At 38.2% G+C, this 14,586-nt stretch overlaps 1 protein-coding gene across 2 annotated transcripts in view; it reads left to right on the top strand.

Moving 5' to 3' along the window:
* Positions 1 to 14,586, top strand: part of LOC111086239 — a 36,185-nt gene that overhangs the window by 14,303 nt on the left and 7,296 nt on the right. The gene's annotated exons all lie outside the window — the stretch shown is intronic.

The raw sequence follows: 14,586 nt of genomic DNA, 5'->3' as shown, positions 1-14,586 counted from the left end.
ATGACTAGCTGCCTTTTCTCTAGTCTTACACTGCTAAATTAGGGATGGCTAGTGCAGAGAGCCCTCGTGTAGCTTTGCGCGAAATTCAAAACAAACAGACATAAGCCTACTGAAGTGATTGATTAAACATTTAAAAACTTCATCAGTGGACCCGATTTCCAGTGCTTGACGATTATTTATGTAGGTCACTAACCCTACAAAACTTAAAACTGCAAGAGATCATACGGAAACGTGTCTCAAATGAACAACAGCCTTGCACCCCTGGTTTTAAATATACTGTTACGTCTCTGGTCGTTTGTTAATTACCCGTAAAAATTCTTTCGGAAGAACTTCAGTGAAATAAGTCCTTTCTTAAATAAAACTAGTTTATTCTTTCTCAATACAACTTTGCAATACACTTAATTTCCACAGTCACTTTAACTTAAACACACGCTATAATTCACAACGATTTACACCCTTTTCTTACGGCTTGACTCGATTATCCGTCTCTATATCTCCCTATCTGCAATTCAGTTGTTGCCATCACTTTATTTGCCAGCTTATATACTAAAATAGATGACACCTAGTAAATACTGAATTATTCGTGATGTTCCCCCGATTCTTTTAGAAACTCATCACGTGTTACCAGCGTCACGTGACTTCCACTGTCGTAACAATACATACCTAATCAACTGGTAAATCAGACTTATAGATAAAGCTAAACATATCCCTCACAACTATCCCTAGACTATTATAAAATATTTTCATTTTTTCTTCTTTTATTTTGAAGTGTTAGCTATTATAGACATATTTCTTATAAAGTACCTCAGTTAACTTGTCACCACTCTTGTTCAGTTTTTATACTAGAACAGGCCTTGCTTGGTCTAAATCAAATTAAAAGTAGGCTTCATGAATATTAAACATGACTACCTCCTAGCTTGAATTCTTTGCTATGATTGGCCGAGAGCACATCACATGGTAAGAAACATTTTTCAGTGTTGCCCAATTGACAAAGGCTGTTGCTATTTTATGCGTGACACCATAGTAGAACTTTGAAAACAACAATTTTTTTAACACTGGAAACATGCTGATTCCGTTATGCCTCTAATTACAGACAATTTCCTCAAAAGCAATGCGAATGTGGCCATATTTTATGGTGTAAGATTTAAGTTCTTCATAGATGAAGAGCTACAGTCATTTAGGCATCAAACTTTGCAAAAGACAATTTTCTGCAACACAGTGAAACCAATGTAGATCATAATATAGGAATTGCAGTGTTTTGTTCTTGTTTTTGCCTTCCTTCTCTATGCAGAATTCCCTTAGATCATGGATATAAATATTGGTGGTAATGTTTGACAAATACTACAACTACAAGCAGTTTCTTGTTTTTCTTGTTCCTTCCTTTCTTTTTTACAGTTACTACTGGAGATGATCAAGTGTTCTGAGGGTTGTATTATTCTGTCCTTTAACATCTGCTCAATTTAAGCACTAACTATATTGTTGATGATCCAAAAAAGCATACACAATTTACCTGTTGCAAAAGCAATACTGGCTAGCAGTGTGTGCTGTAGGTTCATCCCTAAGATGCAAATGCCTAAACAATGTTTTTAAGACAAAGTCAAGGATGCACCTTTCTTGTCAATATTCACCATGATAAAGTTTGTACCAAATGGCTGAAGTGGTTGTTAACATGAAGGGTGTGTCACATAGCAAGCTTCAGTAAGATTGTGACTGCTCCAGTAGCCATAAAACCTTAATCTCTTGCAAATGTATCATTATGAACTCATTTAACGTGATGCCTAGTATTTGCTTTTCGAGACCAGCCTCTTTAACATTAGATGCAATCTGACTGCTGCATTCACCTAAGCTGACAGCCAGATCAAACTTGAGTCTTCCAGCTTCATCTAGTAGGTGGTGTAGAAGTTATTGCTTGTTGCCAACCTTCCTCTATGTATTTGTTAGCTTGAAAGGTGAATGCATCTGGTGTTACTGTTTTAACAGAATATGGACAAATAGTGATCAAGTGTGTCACAGTTGAAGCAGATATTCCTTCACACTCTTGGCACCTTTGGAGTCTAACTCTTGCTGCATTTGTAGCATAGCCATAGTTACTGGACCAGGAAGCCGTTGCCTAATAAAGAACCACGGTGTTGTGGCACAGGAGCTAGTCGTTGATGTTTCCTCAGAGCCTTGGAGTTAACCTAGGCCATTGGTGCTGCCTTTCACAGCTGCAGTTGCTACTGCTGGTGGTTTATTCCTCTAATCCACTGCAAAATCATGTTGCTGCAGAAACCACTTCTGTGAGAGCTGAGAAATCTCATTCCCGTGTATGTTGTCACATAGGTTCGCTTCACAACAACTTAAGAAACTTCTCAATGAGCACCTTATTGCAATATAAAGGATATGTATAAGCAGTCATGTTCATTTGAAGGTCTCACCTACAAGTTTTGGACTTCACTTTAAATGTTGCTCTGTTCCCTCAAGGATCAATTCTGTGCTGCAACTCTTTGAGGGCTATTCCAATTTCGAGTTGCTCCTCATACAAATGTTCTAAGGCATCAAACACGGGACTATTAAGACTGTATCATATGTTATGTCACTTGTCCCAAAGTTCATTCATTTCAAGCAACAATTTACTTTAAATGTTTGAAGAAATGGCCAAGTTCTCTTTTACTGTCCCCTTTAAAACTGATAGGTTTACTTGTTTTATATCACCTTCATAATCAAATAGATATGCTGGCAGGAACCTGCTATCAACTTCTCTGCAGCTGCTCAGCTTAGGGATTAAATGCATTTGGGAAATGCCTAAATTTCAGAGTCCAGAGATGCAGGCATCTTGATCGATGAAACACCCTAGGGTCAAGGCCATTATGGAATGACTACACATGGTAGCAAATGCCATTGTACAACAACTTTTCGTTACGTCCTAGTTGCTTGGATATAGTTTCAGGATGTTGTATTCTTCATAAAATCCTCATGAATGTGACATCCTTGGCTAATCTAATAGCGGATGACTCAGCATACAGTAGTGCATGCCATTAGTGCCATCATAATAATCACTTGATGTGTCACGAAACACTTTGTTATTATATCCCAAAATGTTCTCGACTGTCTGATGCAGTTTGGGAGCATTGACAGTATTCCTTACCAGCCTGGAAGGCTCCTTACTAACTTATTATTTACTGGATTGGAACAAGAAATCATGTGCTCCACCTGATGGTATTACAGGGAAACACACCAAACATTGCCTAATATGCACATCCCATCACTCTCCACAGCTACAGGTGACTCAAACAGTATTTTGTGATGCCTGGGCTTACAAATGAATGCCTTGGTGTCTCATAGAGACCACCCCCAGAAAATCTTGGAACATTCATCCCAGTTGATGCCACCATGGACTTTCTTTGCCACCCTATATTTCAAACCATGAGAAACATTATAGGCACTTGGGACAACCCAGCAAGACTTCCAAAACCTTATGATACTGAAGACAGATTAAGAACACAGACTTATCTGTTAACATTGCAAGTGAAAGCTCTAAATCTAAGAGAATGTTTCTCCTGGACCTTACTTAAACCATTCCTTCTTGTTCTCTTCCATAAATTAAGTTCTTCACGGTCTTATAAAGTGCCCTTTCATGATCATTATTCATAAATGTTATACCACCAGAGAGTCAGATGTGAAAAAAGAACCACATGCAACATAAACTGTGAAATACTTTGGTTATATACCAAAATATTTCTCGAATAGTGTTATAGTCTGTGGTCTTCAGATACAACAGATGTCGGAGAAAAAGTTCTGCAAAAATACAAGTTCCAAATTGTTTGTTTGTTTTAAGTTAAGCACAAAGCAACACAATGGGCTATCTATGCTCTGCCCACCACGGGTATCGAAACCCGGATTCTAGCGTTGTAAGTTCGCAGACGTACCGCTGTGCCACTAGGGGGCGTTAAGTAAAGAACTAATTGAACATAGACAGCAAAGGAAAGCAAGTGAACAAACAAAATTAACACTAATGTATGTAATATTATGAAATTGCTGGCTGGTTTCTGTGTGACTACTACCTGGCTGCTGGGGTTGAGGGTGGGAGCACTAGGGCCAAAAACTCAAGAGTGAGGAACAAAAAAAATAAGAGGCAGAATTATTGACACACTCCACTTTTATGCTCAGGCCAAAGCATTCTAAGATATTTCCCAAGTCTATAGGTTAAATACTTCACCAATAGTTTACATACAAGTCTAAGCCAGTTTTATAGGTTTCATATTACCTTTTTGAATAGGTGACCCACCTATAAGTCCATACAAAAGTGCGTACATGCCAGATTCAGACTTTAGAACAAAAACTTCAGTATTAGCCTTTACCTGTGTAAAAGGACCTTGAGATGGAAATATAAAAAAAAATGATGTAAATGTACTTCTGTGGTATTTCCAGGTACAATCAATTTCGTAACAACTATCATATAAGCAAACCTGCAAATTAAGCAAATTCGATCACGAAATAGTGGAAGTGTTCTATAGCAGATAATTTGACTGAGTTCCTTTTAGTGTAAAATAACCGGTCTGAACAAATGTAAATACATTAATGAAAAAAATGTGTACCTATACAGACGAAATGACAGTCCTTTTAACTAGGTTGTTTACTTCCACAGTTTTCTTTTCCTCAGATTTTATCTCTATAGAACAATAACAGGTTATTCTTGAAAGATGTCTTCACTCGAGATTTCCTAGTAGAAACTGTCTAAAGGAAGTGCACCTAATTCAGTAATTAATTTCACTTTTTTGGCCAATTGACAGTATCACCATGTGAGCTTTGTTTCTTCACAGCATTGGTCGCCTGTTACATTAATCAACATCATAATCTGCCAGCAAAGGATATTACAGTGTCAATCCTTTTAACCCATATACTAAATCTTACTGTAGTATCCTCTCGGGCAGAAGAGACACCACCTACTATAAAGAACAAAGAAATGAAGCAACTATAATACGATAATCTTAAGAACTTCTGGGCTATGTGTTGTCACCATTACAACACAGAAACTAAATAGCTGAAAAAAATATGATAAATTCTATATTACTAAAGTATCTAAAAAAGATAAGCACGTGTATCACATTTTCCTTCCTTCTCTCTTTCAGGTTTGTCCTGAAGCCAATAATTAAATTTAATTTTAAAACCAATAACCTTCAAATTCGCGACATGGTTACAGAGCACATTAAACTTTATTTATAATGATACGCACCCCAGTGATGACATAAACACCTTAACAATATTTTAGACTGAAATGCACATCATAATACTCCTTTAAATATCAATGTCTAATTGAAAATCCAATATAGAACAATCTTTTGACTTAACACTAAAAAAACGAAATAAAAGATAAAACCGTACTTATTAAAATGGCCATTTTTAATTTAAAATGTCAAGTTTAAAATCCACATAATAATAATACATAAGGATAAAGGTTTGTTTATTTTTGAATTTCCCGCAAAGCTTTATGCGAGGGCTATCTGAGCTAGCCGTCCCAAATTTAGCAGTGAAAAACTAGAGGGAAGGCAGCTAGTCATCACCACCCACTGCTAAGTCTTACTCTACTCTTTTACCAACGAATAGTGGGATTGACCATCACATTATAACGCCCCCATGGCTGAAAGGGCAAGCACGTTTAGTGGGACGGGGATTCGAACCCTCAGATTGCGTATCAAGCACCCTAACCACCTGGCCATGCTGGGCAAGGATAAAGGATTATATTAAATTTACAAGGATTATATGATAAATATATAAATGAAATAAGCATTCTGATACAGAACATAAATATTTAATAAGCCTTTAACATAGGAAAATCAGTGTGTATATACAATCATGCAAGCTAAAAGTATAATATAATGAAAAATATAATGAAGTAAAATGGAGAGAGATACTTCCCAGTTTAAAGATTGTGAAGACTAACTTAACTAATCATGAAACAAGAATAAAATGAAAGAAAACCCTTTAATAATTACATTTAAAATTTAACAATAAAAAAGCTGCCTCCATTTCTAAATAGAAGCAATTTAACACCAAACAGACACGAATTTTTTTTAAAATGCACACGATACCATTTAACTTTTAATACATAAAATAAAACCTTTCTATGATAACACTAAAAACATAATAAAATGAGAAAATTAACATAAATCAAATGAACATTTGCTATAAAATATAATCATCCACTTATCACTGGTACACACTCGTGCGCACAAAGTTGTATTGGCATGTTAAACACTCAAACCCTTTATATGAAATTAAAGAAAATAAAATATACAAAAAAACTTTAAATCCCCACTCTTTCAAACATGCCCCCCAGTGGCACAGCGGTATGTCTGCGGACTTACAACGCTAGAAACCGGGTTTCGATACCCGTGGTGGGCAGAGCACAGATAGCCCTTGTGTAGCTTTGTGCATAATTAAAAACAAACAAACAAAAACAAACTTTCAAACATGCGTGAAAAAGCCGGGGCTCGTCACTACAAAAATAAAAAGTGAAAGTGCTAGGCCCCTGTCCAACAATGCATTCCAATTTAAACCAAAACGAATAATAAAATATGTAATATTTTTTATAATATATATATGTACAAAACTTCTAATGCCACCTTTCTGTTTCAATTGATGGATATGGATATCTTGAGATCTTCTCGAGCCTTCAATTGATTATGCTCAACTTCAGCTAGTTTGGCCCACAAGTGTCAGATAATTTTATTATATCTCAATGGAAGTGTCTCTTTGTCTCAGCTGATCTTCTTTCCATTTGTAGAATGCCCAGGTAATTGTCTATTTGGCAATCTATCCCGACAATGGTGTTTCAGTACTGCAATCTGCTCTAACATAGGCCAGTTTATGACCATCTCAGGTGGCTTGGTAGGAAGTTTGGTGCTCAACCCTTTGTATGGTGTCTTCCATAATCGCCATTGATTATATCTTGGAGACTACTGTGGCATAGTATTTCTGGATCGTTGAGCAGGTACAACTCACAAGGTCGAATCTCCCTTGTTGAATTCAAGAACTGTTAGATAAGCCAATCTAGCTCATCTGTACCACTATCACGCTGGTCTTCATTGCCAGTTTAGAAGTCTTACTGGAGCCTCCCTGCCTTCAACATCCTGGGATTTGGATGTCCTTCAAGATGCACCAACTGCTGGGAAGCTCAGCTTAGGCTTAGGGATATAATGATTCCATCAAAGATGTGAACACAACTGTCATCTCCTTCTTGTGGTCATGGCATACCCTACAATGGGAAAATTACCAAACCCTTCTATTATTTAGTCTTAATCCTGATAGATGGCATTAACAGTGGTACTGACCACTATTACTTGGCCACTTGGAGGCCTGTTTTTTACAGATGCAACAGTGTCGACTCTGATGATCCAATTATGTAGCTTTACTTAGACATCCCTGCAGCATTGGGGCTCTCATCAGATGTCATGGGCAGCTTGGCTCTTGGATTCATCAGCACCAACTTTTCTACCAATTCAGTGCGATGTATCGACATGCAAAGTGTCTTCATCCATGGTCTCACTAACGGTAAATGTTAACCTAATACATTCCATACCCTTAACAACATCTTGCCCATCACCATAGAGGAAATCCTGGGTGTACTGGAGAAGCTGCAAGACTGCAAAGGTTGATAAGGAATCCATTCTAAATCTACCTTTCAGGCAAAGAAAACGAGAGGACTGCATCAGGTTAGCGGGAAGTTCAAAGTAAGAGACCGAGTGTGTCTGGAACATTACCTTAAATACTGAAAGTCCACATTCAAATTCAAAGGCTGACTGAGTTCTAATTACTCAAAAGATCAAGCAAGTGCATAAGTTAAGGTAGGATCATAAAACTAGATACTGGCCAAATGACACGTATACAGGCTTAACTTGTACCCACACACATCATCACCTGTAGAACATATGCCCAAGGAAGTTGAAAACGTCTGATCTCTAGTTTCTAACTACATGGGGCTGTACTGCCTTCAGTTGCCCCTTCCAGACAATTGGAACATGCACACTAAACTCCACAACCAGAAATCATCCCTATCCTACCTACTTGTCACGTACAAAGAGTCCAGTTCCAGTAGGAAGGAATAGGGTCGAGATTGTTCAGGTTTTACATGGTCGACCTAACTCCAGAGTCTGGTTAGGCACTGCTAATCACAACTTTGAATATTAGTCTTTACGATATCTGTTATGATATCTTAGTCATCATTTGTGAATTTTATGTACTATTGACAGTTTCACTCATTCATTAATATTTCAACTTAATGAAGCTGAAATGTATTTGCACTATGCTTATTAATAATAAACATTAGATAAAACTGTTCTATAAAACTTCAAGTAAGATTATTGTCTCCTTTTTTGCCACAGTAAGAAACTATTACTATCGTCTTTTCCGTGAAAAATCCACAAACCTGCAGAATGTCTCAATGTCAAAATTGAAACATTCTTCCAGCATTAGTGAAAACCATAGGTACATTGCATTTCCAGTCTCACTTTTCAGGTTGTTCATCACACTTAACCTTATATTCAATATTCATCAATTCTTAACGTCGAGATCAAATCCTCTGTCTCCATTCTCGCACTATTTTCTTATTCGTATTTCCTTTTGTATTATTATTTATTACCATTCTCTGTGCATAGTTGCTTTAATATGCTTAAAACGTCTATGACGGACTCAATTGAATGTTTTCAACACCTGTGTTGACACATTCACTTTTATCCTGCTTGCCTTCGACTACCGCATGAGAAACTTTGGTAATATCCGAGTTACCTACCAAAGCTGTGCTCATTAATGAAGGTAGTGCAGTCTAGGGGACATCAAACTAACTTATATTTCAGGCTTCACGAAATAAACAATCAATGGTAAAATTTAGACAAATAAAGATTTTTAAACTAAGTCTATCTACCAAAATTAAAATTGTTACTGCTGTACTCCAGTACACACACACACACACACTCAGAAAAGGCTCGGGTCCTTCACTGATAATAGATCCGCCATATCTTCTATGAAAATCTACAAAAACCAGAAAGCACTGAACGATATGCTCTGTATAGTTCTCGCTATTCAACTTAGTTTTCAGCAGAAAATTCACTCAGCAGTTTGGAAAACAAGGGGTCACAACACTCCTTCCATCACGTGATCGACATAATTGACGTTCATAGAGTGATAATTCCACAATTTAATACATAAAAGATATCTCAATATCACTCGATATCTAGAAAACCAAAGAATGCCACTTCCTTTCAGTCAATGATTGTTTATATCGGTGCCTTTGATTATTGATCAGTCAGTAACTCTATAATGTAGTGCATTCATTATGCTTCTAATACTACTTGATTGCTCAGAAAGTAAGGAGTCGCATCACCCTTTCAGTCAGCAGTATTCCAATTACCTGACCATTCTACTTTTAATAATTGGATGGAAATCACAAAATGTAATACATACGTTACAGTGTACACCACCTGAGTTTGTAAAGCGAGGCATGCTACTTTCTTTAAAATCATAAGGCTCTCAACCTAATGATCATTCTAGCTTTGATGACCAATCTCATCCATGATGACTGGGAGGTCAACATTGATGATTTGTTTGCCAGGCGAAGCTAGTAGTCATTTCTATTTCCATCATCAGGTAGGGGTCAAAATGACACAAGACTTTATCCTTTTCCTCCTCTGACCTATCAATTTCTTCTTCAGACTCCTGGTCAGCCAATGCATAAAGGAGTTATCTGCAACGTTTGGAATAAGCATAACATGTTCTATGCACTTTTGAGTGCCTCTCTTTTATTGTAGCTAATACATTAGGGAATTAGCTTGTCAGATCATCAGGCACAGACTAATCCAGCTAGAGCCATATTGCTTTCATGCAGCTGACACGTATCACAACTATGCCTCTTCACTGCATTGGAATATCTGTTCTTTCAACATCTGATCATAGCATTTCTATCATCATGGTGCTTTCCTGAGCTGTTGCCAGGTGCATTTGTATGCATCACTGTCATTGATTTTAACCGCAACACCTACTCTTAGAAACACTGGGGTATTTCTCCTGATGGAATACCATACATCACGTACACAGGGGTAATATTTCCTGTCTGAATATGAGCAAGTTTCGTGAACAGACTTTTGGTCCCTGTTCCATTGCTTTATGCGCCATCATTACATATGTTAAGTATTCGTCTCAGTCCTGTTGTGTTTAACTGCTTAGTAATTTGTATTACTTGTTTTGCCAAACCATTGGACTAGGGCTGATAAAGTGTAGTATGGCTCTTCCCAACACCTAATACTTTAGACAACTTAGCAAACATCTGGCTGTTAAAGTTAGCTCTCTGATCCACGTGAACTTTCCCTAGTGCTTCAAATCGAGCAATTCATTCCTTGGCTAACACATCTGCGTCAGTCTGTTCTAATGTATCAATCAATAGATAAGTTTTAGCCCACTTTGTGAAACAGTCTATCACAACATGTAGTGATCTCTTGCAATCTCTAGGGGTTTACCTGTCTTGGCGCCACAATACATCACTCACATTTGCATTGAATCACTCACAGTGCTCTCCAGTATTTGTGTTTTACAAATCTTGAGGTATGAATTGCAGCAGAGCTGCACATTATCAAGGCTGTTAACAATGATACAGGATAGCTTTTTTGCATTTGTAATCACTTCTATAGGTGCTACAAGTTATGTGCGTCCATGCCATGCTTTTCTACTAGTGCTGGTCGTGCTTGACTTTACTGGAAAACAAGAAATCCCCATGCTAGGTCAGAGTTCTCCAGTTGTTCATCTTAGAGCTCCTGAAGCATTACCTTTGACATTCATTCTTCACATGGTTCATAGTCTGCTTTCCATATGGACAAAACAACCATAGTTTCAACTCACACACAAAATCTCACCATGAGGCAAGATGGTCCATCTGTGTTTCAGTGTTGTGGCTGCTAGTGATGAACTATGATGGTTACATTCTTGCACTAGTGTTATCCAACATGCTATCGTCTCTTCCAGATGTTTAATCTACTAACCACTTCAGTGAAGCATGGACCAGTTGGATGGTAGGCTTCCTCTCATACAAGTAGCAGTGATAGTGTTATATGAAGACAACCATAGCAAGCAGTTTTCGTTTTTGTAGTGTCTGTGTTCAAAAGCGATGAGTGTACAGCTAGTAGATGCAAATACACATTGTACTCTGTCCTGCAACTGCAATAATAACAGTCCAACTCCATGGATTCAGTGTCCAACAAAAACAATCGTAAGAGGGATAAGTTAACACTGGAATCTCCATTAAAGTAAGCTTTAGGAAAAGAATGTCTGATCACATTCCTCGTTCCATCCAAAGTGTGCTTCAATTTTCACAACTTTTTTAGCCACAGAACGTCGGTAGTATGATGTGGAACTAAGAAACTGTAAGATTCTCGCTTCATTCTGGGGCGAGGCATTCTTTCACTGCAGCTATTTTTACTGAGTTTGTTGAGACTTCACTTCTACCCACAATGTGACTGAGAAACTCCTCTTCCATTCACATAAGTGAACACTTTACTGGTTTCAGTTTCAAGCCTGCAAGTACCTATGATCTTTCATACATACTGGAATACTATTTTCAGGTTCTTGGATGCTGACAAAAATCATGTATCTCCCATTGCAATCCGTTGAGTGTAAGCCTTATCAGCCACTGGAAAGTAGCTTGTACATTACACAGACCGAATAGTAAGATTTGGAATGCATAGAGACTATTTCTTGTGCTAAACGTAGTCTTAGCCATAATTCTCTTATCCATCTCAACTTTCCAGTATCTAGATCCAAGGTGTAAAACTAACAGGAGCTTCCTAACGTGTCCAGATATTCATCTGTGCAAAGTAGAGGGAAGGCATCAAAGTGAATTATCACATTCAGCTGTCAGAAGTCTACCCAGAACCTTAGTGGACGTTTCTTCTACATGACAATCACTACTGAAGATGTCCAAGAACTTTCTGAAGGCTGTATAACTCCGTCCTGCAGCACCTGTGTATTTCAGTGCTTGCAACTTCTCTGGTGTTCCAAGGAAGTCAACACAGTTTGCTTTATTGGATGCACATCACTTGTGTATATATGGTGCTGAGTCACTACTGCTCAACCAAATCAGCCATTTGGTCCCACAAATTTGTTTTTGCTATGTGTGGTCCACACTGTCAGCACAATCATGAACCAATGCCTGCAGGTGTGATGGTGCCTTATATTTGCTCTCAGTTGAGGTGCAACAGACGCTACCCCAGCATCAACACTAGTACCAATTAGTTCCACTTTGCTTATTGTACCTATCACTATTCCAGTCTAGGTGGCTAGCTGATTGTCCATAATTATAAAGCAACACTGGGTCTTTATCGCTTACCAGGTATATATTTACCCACACTAATATTTCCTAGTTTGTTTTTGGACAGAAACAAGTTTGTTTTATGCATGGCTTATTAATGACATATTAAACTATGAAACACCTCGTGTGCACATACACATATATACTGTCCACTGTTCCTTGGTGGCCTTGGATTACTTTTATATGGAACATCAGCTTATCCACTGCACTGGCAAAACTGACTCTGCAGTATGTCCACCTTGAGGATGTCAACTTCTTATTACAGATTTAGACTAAACTGGATATTCTCTCTTTCTTGTAACATCTAATCTATTGACTTTTGCCAGGATGAAGTTGGTATTCAGTAGATATAGTGGTAGTCTCACTCTGATGGCTTGAAAGATTATGAGCGGCCCAAATTTTCATTACTCTTGTGTTTATTGTGAACTCAATCTTTTGCCCTTGCGACCTAATCAGCACATACCAAGCTCCAACCAGTCCTGATAGTTTGGTTGACTATTAAACTATTTGGTGCAAAGCTGTCCACTATGCTTTCCCAAGCTGTGGACAAGTCCTAGCTGGGCTCTGTCAGTTTTACAGGGCATCTGCCACAGTATATATTACTTGTTGCTAGTCGCCCAAGCCTTCCTGATCTGATGCCAATGTCCCACAATCCACGAGCAACGCAGATGCTTCTGTTTTCCTGTCCTGCATGATGTCCAGGTGGAGGTATCAGCCATGGCTGCAGTATGTCTCCCAGGGGCAGACCTTGCTGTAGCATGTACCCCATGGGTGGACCTGCATAGCCCTGCCAATTCAATAAAGACATATGGTTGTCTCGAATTTCTGTACTGTGGAGGTGGCTGGTTGTTACCTTCCAATTAGTTTAGTCTGCCACAGCGGAATCACCAAAGCTGCCAATGTAAGATTCTTCCTTTCCATGACTAGTTTAAAGTGAACACTTTAAAGCATGTTGTGATGGACACAGCTCCTGCAAATGATGGTGCCCCCACTCTTAGACACAGTCACATAAGCTCACTGGGAAGCTCCTCAATAAACTTCCCAGCCAAGATGGCCTCCTAGTCTGCAGAGGTCGTTGCTGGGTATGCTTTATTAGTACTAATCATCCACGTAGGAGGTCAATTCCTTGAAGTCGGGTTAATAAATCACCCGATTCTTCAGTGGGTCAAATTGGTGATGCAGCTCGTACATGGCAGTTTCTTAGTCATCTTGCCATTCCTTATCCAGGTGATTCATAGCAGTGAGGGCCACACTATCTAAGTTCAGGTCTAGGTATTGTATAGATTCAGATCTTCTCTTGATGTCACCTTGAACATTGGGGGTGTGTGATCAACTTCACCTTGCTCACAGGGCCATGTTTGCCAAGTCAAAGCATCTCTCTCTTTCACAATCCTAACATATGCTGGGAGGAGATGCCATTAATGACCTTGAACTCTTACACCCCAACAGGCAGTCAGTCCATGGTCCAGGACAATAGGGCAATGAGCTACTTACAGTGGGTCATTGTACAGACCCCAGTTGCTGCAAGCTAACATCGATGTAACAGGGAATATTTTCACCCATACCATGGATCATGGTCTTCATCTGTGGGTGACCATTGCTTCGCCTGCTAGAGAGAAAACTTTGACTGGCAGAAATCATCATCTGTCCACTATTTACCAGTGCTGGATAATTTAATTTACCAGTCTTACACTTATTATTTTTTTCTTTTGGGTCTCAACATTCTTATGGTAAGTGTCTATGGTAGTAAAAAAAATTCCATTCAATTTTCACGTTCTAATTTTTAATCATTGTTTTGTATTTACTATAGGAATTAGCTGAAAGTTGAATGCGTATAATTCAAAAATAAATATATTATTTGTCACTTCTGTTCATCATTAGACTATAATTAAATTTATAAAGCCAGATTATTGGGGATTTAATCAACCAGTAAATATATATATAAAGTTTCCACCAGGATTAGGCCATGATGAAATTCACCTACCCAGGCTACTTTAGTAAGTTGTTTCACATAATGATACTTTCAAATTCGATGACGAGGAACCCACTTTGAGACTAATAATGGCTGGAGACGGCTTGAATGGGTAATGAAGAAAAACTTTAATATAAGTTTAACATAACAGCAAATGTACAAGGTTTTGTCATCATCAGGTACTGAAGAAAAACATTATTATAAGTTTAACATAACAGCAAATGTACAAGGTTTTGTCATCATCAGTTAACTGATGATGACAAAACCTTGTACATTTGCT

This window comes from Limulus polyphemus, unplaced genomic scaffold (assembly GCF_000517525.1).
Source record: "Limulus polyphemus unplaced genomic scaffold, Limulus_polyphemus-2.1.2 Scaffold946, whole genome shotgun sequence".
Classification (NCBI taxonomy): Eukaryota; Metazoa; Arthropoda; class Merostomata; order Xiphosura; family Limulidae; genus Limulus; species Limulus polyphemus.
This window is presented reverse-complemented; position numbering and strand designations above follow the sequence as displayed.